Genomic DNA, 9923 nt, shown 5'->3' on the forward strand with positions numbered 1-9923 from the left:
TCACTGTGTTTTTCCAGTAGAGAAACATCTCAGTTGAATTCAAAACCAAACATCACATCGAAACCGACAAAAATGACATACCTGTACCTTTGAAAAGACTTAATGTATGTTTGAATCTCTCCAATCTATGGCTCCGAGAATTGTCAGTGAGATGCCAAAGGAAAAGAGAAATATAAGATGATTTAATGATTTTGAAAAACGTATTTGTTACGCGACTAGGGGTACAAACAGAATAAATCCATCATTTCACATATGGAAGATAATGAATGAATAGTATATAAACACTAGGTACACTACACTGGTAACGAATGTCAGAAAAATGTAAGTAATAAACAATATACGAAGAACATTAATCGAAATTTTTCCAAGTGCATCACAAGTACGAAGAATAGATAACTAATATAATGATAATAATTATGTTTATTTGCATGATAAAATAAAATTTTACAAGACAATGTAACACATGTAAAAAAAATAAACAGAAACATCACAGAAGTAGTCCAAACTGCTTGTACGTAATATAATGACACATCCAGGTGAAGTCATATAGGGGTTTTTTGATAAGTTACATGTAGAGTAAATTTCACACTTCTGTAAATGACATAATTAGGAGGTACCCTTTCTTCTCTTCTAAATACTCACTTGGAATTTATCATATTGATGAAAATATTACTTCCCGTCTTGTGAATCTACTTATTTGAAAAATTTTAGAATTTTCTAAATTTTTCAATATTCTGAATCTTATTTGGTTATATATTCTTGGTGCCAGGTTATTGACACTTGTTCGTTCAGTCGTTTTGTCACATCGGGATAAAAATAGATTCATTCTTTCGTGTATTATGAGCATGTTCATAAACTTGTGATATCATTTTGTTAATTTTTAATGAGTAATAATATTTTCATGCAGAAAAGTTGCCTGATGTCCACGTGTCCATGATTTGAGCTTCTTTATATAAGAGATCACTAATATGGTCACGTATCTTGGCAAATATTAGTTTTAGAATCCATTTTTGAACCACATTTACGTTTTCTGTAAAACAGTCACTAACATCACACAATCCTAAAATGTCGCATGTAAGATGTGATTGTACTAGCGAGAAATAAATCATTTTTGATTGTCTAATGTCCATAAATTCTTTGAAATATCTCAATTTTGAAAGAAACCCTCTTAATTTTTTGAGAAATTGTTGCATATGTAAATCCCACTTCATATGTGACACCAAGGAATTTCACCGATGTTGCTGAAAGAATTTGTTTGTTCAAGCCAACTTTAAGGCGACATAAGTTCGATAATCCGCTAATATAAGATGTAAATGGTGAGTATCAAGTTTTTTGGTACTTTTTTGGTAATTATAGACAAACATAGATTTCACATAGTTTTCGAATCTAAGGAAAGGTAATCTCAGTCTCTCAATCATTATTGCAATAACTTTTGAAGGATCTGACAATTCTACATAAAGTAGAGTTTTTACCTCAAGTGGGGTAGCAAAGAGATCACAGTTTCGCAAGCCTCTGCAAGGTGTAGTCAATGAAATTTTTGTTATCAACTTTGGACAATCGACACGATTATTAAATATTTTTGTACAATATCAATATATCTGACATTTTCCTCTTATTTGTACGGGCTAATTGTTAGAGGAATTCATTTTGAACACTTTCAATTATCTGTTGATAAATTGTGTATTGCAGATTACAAACGGCAGATGCAAAGTTCAAACGACTATACATATAACCCAATGAACGATTACACATATTAACAGTTTTTTTTAAACGATATTCAAAACTCATTTTGGAATACATTTTTTTTTTATTACTCCTAAATACTTCACTTATTGTTCTGATTGATTTTTCATTTGATATTGAAAATCAATGGGATTTCTATTTTTGGTAAAAGTTTTTATGAAGTATTTATCGCGATTTAGATATAAGCTAGTCTTTCCACAGTCTTGGATTTCTTTGATGGTTCGATAAATCTTGAGGTCATCCGCATATAGTAAAAAATTTTCCAACAAAATTGTTGATATAAATCATAATGAATGATGGTCCCAAGTGACTGCCCGGCAGTACACCTGCTGTAACCAGAAAACATTCCAACTGGTAACCAGTAACATCCAGAACTTGATGCCTTCTTGTAGTATATGACAATATTCACACCAAGAGATGCTGATCTATGCCGATCTCCGCGAGTCTTGCAATGATCAAGTCATGACTTATTTCATCGAAAGCCTTGCGGACATTCGTATAAATCACATCTACTTGCATCTGATTCAATACTGTCTATCACATGATCTGTAAACTCTATCAAATAAGTATCGATGAATCTACAGGAGAAAAAAGCCATATTGTTGTTCTTTTGTCTTATTTTGTATATGACCTAAAATAATTCCATGCATAATGTTTTCAAACAATTTTCCGGGATTACATACGAGTATTTTTCATTACCATATTCGGTTCGGAGATATTTATATTCTTGGAGAAAACCGATGCCTGGGTTTTTGTGGTATTTAACTGAACCTAGTTACTTCCACCACAATTCGATACTACATCCAGATCCTCTTTTAGATATGCAACCTCCTGCTGACTCCGTAGCCGATGTCTTGGAATCCAAATGGAATGACGAGACAAGTTTATTGTCATCAGCAAAGCAATACATTGGATTCTTGTTTTTTTTTCCAATAAGTCGTTGATATACAATAAAAAGAGGTATGGAGACAATATGGATCCCTGGGGAACACTAGCGTTGATGGTGAAAGTATACTAGAAATATCCGTCGAAGGCCACATGCAGGAAACGTTCTTTCGGGAAGATGAAGAGCCATACACAAAAATGATCTGACAAGCCATAGCATCGAAGTTTGACCAGCAAACCCTCATGCCACGGTCAAAAACCTTAGAAATATCAAGCGCAAACGCTCTTGATTCTCCGTGTTTCTTGATTGTGTTATTCCAAATATGGGTGACATACGAAGGTCGTCTGTTGATCTTTGTTTCCGAAAGCGATATTGATGATCGCTCAAGATGTTGAAGCCTTCCAAATATTTGAGGAAATGGTAGTTTACGACTTCCTCTATGATTGTTGATACCACTGAAAGCAAAGCAACTGGTTGTTTGAAATATTTATCTTGCCCTTTTTGGGAATAGGCTGAACGCAAGCAATCTGCCAACAAGAACATTTCAACAAGACCTGACTAATATTCCAACAAAAACCTTTCAACAAGACCTGACAAAATGCACTTTTTGACTGTTCCTTAAAATAATACATTATCGATTTAAAAAAAAATCTAATTGAATTCCATAAGTGATAGAAGGAGAAATAGTGTTGTCGCATCGAAAAAACGAACAAAACTAAAAACAGTTTGAAATTCATTGGAAATTCTATCAATGATTGTGTATCAAAGTTCGATGTAATGCAGCGCACGTAGGACAGTTGTCCATCACCGTAGATTTGACAGTTTGTATCGTAGCAAAACCCATAGCGTCCTACGGTAATGGCCTCTCTGTCGTAAACTCTCATTCCGTGTAGGATATAAGGTCCATAGGCGTAGAACGTGTCTATGACGATGTCGCGTTATTGAAGGGATTATGTGAGTCTCTGAGTGACACCCTTCCATTATCATTTCCTATTATGCTGTCGTGTGCAATAAACCCACGTTTACCTTCGAACCAATTCGTGGTTCGGGATTCTTTTTCTTGTCTTTGTTTCGTGGCGAGGAGATTGGACGTTTCATCCATTCAAGAATAGGTGTAATAAAAATATGATTTTAGATAAGGATATATAGACTCCTTATTGAGATATTCCTAAATGATACTTTATAGTACAAGGCAGGGGTGCTCAAACGGTCGATCGCGATCGACTAGTCGATCGCGAGAAAACAATTCCGATATAGAACTATTCACAGATTTTGTTTTAGCAGATATGTCACTAGAACAAAATGAAATGAATAAACTACTAAAATTTATTCGATCCACAATTTGGCCAGAATAACACCCTCATCACTTTCTTTCATCGTAATAACTCTCTGCTAGCAGCAAAATGTGGCTTTATCAAAGGAACGCGCGTTACTTGTCAAAGGAAAGCTGCGGCGACTCCCGTCGATTTTTCTAGAAACTTGAGGCGACGTATTTGGCGAGAACATTCTAGACTACGTTCGCGCCGATATTTCAAGATTCAAGATTTTCAAGATTCAAGATTTATTTGTAGGTCATCATTTTTACAGTTTTTGCAGTTATATTTACAGTTAATATTTCCCTCAGTGTGAGGATGGATGCACCTAAGTAACTAAAGTACTTGTGTTGTGCTTTCCATCTACCACTTAGGGTATTCAATTATATACAATTGACTGTCTTATACCTATATCTATATACACACGCTTCAATATAGTTAATTGATTTACAGAACTGATGAACATTAGGAATGATGAAGAGCTTGCTGAACATTGTTTATATTTAGCCGAATAAATCGAGAAGTTCGGTATTGGACATAATGAACGTTTTGATGGTTTTTTGAATGTATTGAGATTGGAATTGTTTCTTATGTTAGCTGGCAGAAGATTGAATAATTTTGGGCCGTGATAGAAAATACATCTCTGTGTGTGACTTTTATTAAATGTTGGTATGTTTATGGAAGAGCTAGTAACGAATCTTGTTTGTTTTTCTTTGTTTGTTGATTGAAGTGTGACTTTGTTTGTGTACACCCAAACTAAACATTGGTGGATATAAAGTTCTCTCGTTTTCAGTAACTGCGTTTCCTTATATAAACATTTGGTAGAGTATATTTTAGGTTTCTTGAATAGTATTTTCAAGATTGTATTTTGAGATATTTGGAGGGTATTGATGGAATTGTTAAATGTACCACCCCAGGCAGCAATACAGTATCTTATTACAGATTCTGCTAAAGACTGGTATATGGTGATCAAATTTTTGTATTACAGAATATTTCTCAATTCATAGAAATTTTTTGTTAAAAGTCTGAGCCGTTTAACAACATAGTTTATGTGGTCATCCCACCTCATATGCCGATCCACTATAACTCCCAGATACTTAATCATTTTCGTTCTTTCTATAACAGCACAATTGCAATTTGTTGTATTAGTACACTCTCTGTCATGTATATGGATTATGTTATTTCCAGGTTGATCATTCTGTAATAGGGTGAATGTAATAAATTTAGTTTTTTTCACATTCAGACTCAGAAGGTTGTGATTAAGCCATATCTGGATATCTTTCAGTCCTTTTTCTGATTTTTCAAATGCCTCCTTCCAATTACTACCTGTGAATATGAGTGCTGTATCGTCCGCATATGATATGAGATGACCCCCAAAATTGTTGATGAAACAGATACTATTAATGTAAACAAGAAAGAGTATGGGACCTAAAACTGTTCCCTGTGGTACTCCTGTTTTCACTTTCATTGCTTCACTCAGACTATTATCAACTTTGACCTTTTGTGTCCTATGTGATAGATAGTCTTCCAAAATATTATATGTTGGGCCACGTATACCATACCCATGTAATTTTTTTAATAACATGTCGTGATCAACAGTGTCAAATGCCTTAGCTAGGTCTAGAAATATAGCTAAACATTTTTCTGATTTATCCAATGCTCCAATTATTTTTTGTACGAAATCTAGTACTGCTTTTTCGGTATTGGAGTTGCTAATGAAACCGAACTGTCTGTCTGTTAGTATTTTTTTTGCATTGAGGTAATTTGTAAGTCTACTTTTCAAGGATTGTTCAAATATTTTAGCAAAATTATTGATAACCGATATTGGTCTATAGTTTCCAATGTCATCACGCTTACCTGATTTATATATGGGGGTAACGATTGACTCTTTGAATTGGTGTGGTAGTTTACCATTTTTATAGATCAAATTCATTATGTGAGTTAACGGAGATATAACGAATAAATGAATATTCTCTATGAGTTTCGAGGAAATGCCATCAGGACCAGATGAACAGTTGGTTTTTAGTTTGAATATAATTTCAATCAGCTCATTTTGTGTTACTGGTTTCAGAAACATGGATTCTTGTTGCATGGTGTTTTTGAGGAAATGATCAGGTAAGTTTCCTGTTTTTTTAATGTTTTTTGCCATTTCAGTTCCTATGTTAGTGAAGTAATTGTTAAAATTAGTAGGATTATCTTTTTTATCAGAGATTGGTTTTCCGTTTTGATTTTTGAACGTTATATTACCGACTTTTGTTTTTATTGATGAGTTTTTTCCAGTAATTTCATTAACAAGTTCCCACGTTTTTTTACAATTTCCATTTATTGTACTTAATCTATTTTTATAATATTGATTTTTTGTTAACTTTATAATATTATTCAATCGATTTCTGTATGATTTATATTCATTTTCCCTTTCTGAGGTATATTTAACTAATAATTTCTTTTTCAGGTGATCCCGTTGCCGTATTGCGCTAATCAGGTCAGTAGTGATCCATGGTTTAATTTTTTTATATTTTTTATTTTGAGTATTGTATGAATATGATGCTGCTCTCGAATGAAATTCAAGTTTTTCAATAAATTTGTCATAACAAACCTGTATTTCATTAATCCTCATCACTTCTTCCCATTTTTCCCCTTTTAATGATTTGTGTAATTTATTGAAATTTATATTTTTTGCAAATGTATTTGATTCATTTTCATTTTCAGAAGGTGACTTTATTGTTCCTGATATTTCCAAGTATACTGGGTAGTGGTCGGTGATATCGATTTTGAATAATGCCGGGCTCAATAGTATGTTATGGTTCGCATTATTTTTACGAACGAAAATATGATCTATTATGCTTTGTGTATGAGACGTAACCCTGGTTGGCTTATTGATATAGGAGAAGTAACCATTTTCAGCAAGGATGTTGAGGTATTCATTAACAGAACCGGAATTTTCATCCATCAAATTAATGTTTATGTCACCTATAAATATGTCAATATTATTTTTTTTCAAATCATAGATGTAGTTTTTTATGTCGTTCAGATAAATTTGTGTATCAATGGAGGGTAATTTATAAGATGCTGTTATTCCAATCTCAATACCATCAATAGTCGATGAAATTTGTATTAATTTGGTTTCAGTTAGTGACATTATTTCGACATCAGCAATAATATAATCCTTGATGTATACCAATAGACCTTCATTCTGATTTACCTTTGAATTGTTGTAATATGCTGAATAACCTGGTATTGAATAATCACTTACCGACTCGACATTCCATGTTTCCGATATAATTATTATGTCCATATGCTTATTCACCTCTTCTAGATAAATAAGGAGTTCATCAAAATTTTTGTTAATGCTTCTGATATTAAAATGAATAACGGCCAACGCACTCTTCATATTCCCTTTTCCATCAAAAAACGCCCGAAAATCATGATATTCTTGTGTTTCAATTTCCTTCTGAAACATATAAATAAATAAATGCTGAGGACATGCAGTGCCACACTTCAACATCCGAAGTTTAGACACTACAGCTCGTTTGTTTCATAAAAACCAATAAACTCGCAATTTTGAATAATTATGACTTTTTTCATTGACATTTTAGAGCAGAACTACACTTACCTTTACTAAAAAAATCCATATTGTGCGGAAAACTAATATCTATGCTACGATACACCCCACCTAGACAAAAATCCTGCATCACACTTACTTACAACCTCTCAAGAGTCGATCGATAGTATTCTAACAATATTGAGGTAGATCGCCAACAGTTCAAGTTTGAGCACCCCTGGTACAAGGCGTTCAGTAATTGATGAAAATGAGAATCCACATTGTGCGTTATCCAAAACTATATTCATCCAGCAAACAAAGCAACCCAAACAATGATAGATGCGTGATAAAAGAATGATTACCAAGAACATTTCCATCTATTGGATAAGCCTCCTTACGCTGGCCGATCAGATTTAACTGCAATCGGCTGGCAAAATTAATTTTTACAGTGTCGTAGTATTCAGTTATATTTTAACGCCTGTGGTGTGTACATATTCGGTATTTTGAAGTTCAAAATTTTAAAATGTTAAGTACTGACATGAAATAAACATTTGTTTCAAGTCGATATCAAAGGAGTATTCGACAATGCACTACCTCAATCTTCAGGATCATCCCTGGGTGGAAAATGCATAAAATCGATCATAACTGGCTGGATCCATGCCATACTGGTAAACAGAACTACAGTTACGACTCTTCAAGAGGAAGCCATTAGGTTCAAGGTCACCAGGGGCTTCAAGGTGGGGTACTACGTCCCCTTCTGTTGTCGCTCCTGATAGATAGTCTGCTTGACGCCCTCGACAGAAGAGTAGTAGATCCGCAAGGGGGAAAGGGTGGTTTGTATTATCCTCTACAGTACGATGGCCGTTGTTCACAGTTTATGCCAGAGGGAGCAGATTTTTGTCAACCCCAGAAAGTTGGATGATTTTACGCCACTTTTCCTCAATGGTGAGGTCATTTCATTTGAAACGGAGATGAAATATTTTGTCATTGTCCTTGACAAAGGAACGCTCACTTGCAAACAGTTATACACAAAGCCAGACTGTCCCTATGGACATGTCGAAGGATTTGTGAAACTATTGAAACTATTTTCGGACAGTCAAGCGGCATTGGAAGCTATTGGCACCTTCCAGTCAACGTCTAAATTGGTAGGAAATTTCCAAAAACGACTCTCCTCAATAGAAAGACTCAACAAATTGTCTCTGGTGTGACCATACTGGCCTGGAAGGCAATGAGGCTGCTGCAAACAGCTCCATCGGCATCGCTTTAGGTTTTGCCAAACAAACATTGAACACCTGGGTAACAAGAAGATTTATAGACTTTTGGCAAAATATTCCAAGATTGGCACACTCCAAGGTATTCATCAACCCTTTGAAGCTTGGAACCAAACAGTTGTTGGACTACAGCAGGGATTAACTGTGATATCTAACATGCCTTTTCTGAATCATCAAATGAAGAGACTCGGACCGTCAGAAAATAGTGTGTGTCGTCTCTGTTTGGAAAATGATAACAAAACAGCAGAGCACAAAGTTTGTGCCTGTCGTTGTGGACCGAATCAGGATTTTAGAGTTTGGTAGACTCTTACCATCTAACCTGAAAGATCACTCACCATATAAACTAATCGGCTTCGTTAAGAAGCTGAGTCTATTTGGTCGAGTGTGAATGGTTGTGAGCCACAATAAACATTTGCTGGTTACGGGAAGGGTCCAAAAGACACACTCACTTTTGACCTAGGTTAGGTTAGGTTTGTGTGTTTTTTGATTATCCACATTGAAATGATGATATGAATGATCACTATTATTATTATTTACATTACTGAAACATTTCAATGTTCTAATTCAACATATTCGCGACTGACTGAATATATTCCTCGTATTCCCACTTATCTATTTCATCAATATCCAAACGCAACCCTTTATTACTGATTCGATTCCGCAAGTGAACTCGGGATGCAGGGTGATATCACGAAATAAGAGAAAATGATCCCTCAAGGGGTGCGGATCGCGTAGGTGAATGTGTTTAGCAGCATCTAGATGCGGGTGGCGATGCTCACATAAATTCACTCTTTAATTACCCCCGAGCTGTCAAATCAGACGATCTGACGGTTTTATGACAATTTATTGGCGAATTGGAAGAAAGGGAGGGTTGCCGTACCGCCGTTATGTCACCCTGACTGACGGACAACTATGCATTCAAATGGGTTGTTTTGGGCTTCGGAAGCGCAGCGTCGTCGAATGGAAGGTATCGCGGAATGGAAGAGGACGTTAAGAATGATGAATTGCTTTTCTGATATCATCGAAGAGGGCGCCCTATTTTCTCCAATTTGCTCAACGTGCTGAGATGATGAAACTGAAAAGTAATCATCTCAGAATATTATAACTCATCTTATTCCTCATGATTGTCCTTGAGTCAGAGATATCCTGATTAGTTCTAATAATAATAA

General features: G+C 35.0%; 1 long non-coding RNA gene across 1 annotated transcript; it reads left to right on the plus strand.

The window, feature by feature from the left end:
- Positions 1-5917: 5917 nt before the first annotated feature.
- On the plus strand, positions 5918-7321 carry LOC141480664 (uncharacterized). The gene is made up of 2 exons (XR_012464478.1): positions 5918-6424; positions 6652-7321. It is a non-coding gene; the product is annotated as an uncharacterized lncRNA (long non-coding RNA).
- Positions 7322-9923: the final 2602 nt, after the last annotated feature.

This window comes from Leptinotarsa decemlineata, unplaced genomic scaffold, assembly GCF_025532065.1.
Source record: "Leptinotarsa decemlineata unplaced genomic scaffold, Ldec_3_MD MMD2_tig00000008_RagTag_RagTag, whole genome shotgun sequence".
Lineage (NCBI taxonomy): Eukaryota > Metazoa > Arthropoda > Insecta > Coleoptera > Chrysomelidae > Leptinotarsa > Leptinotarsa decemlineata.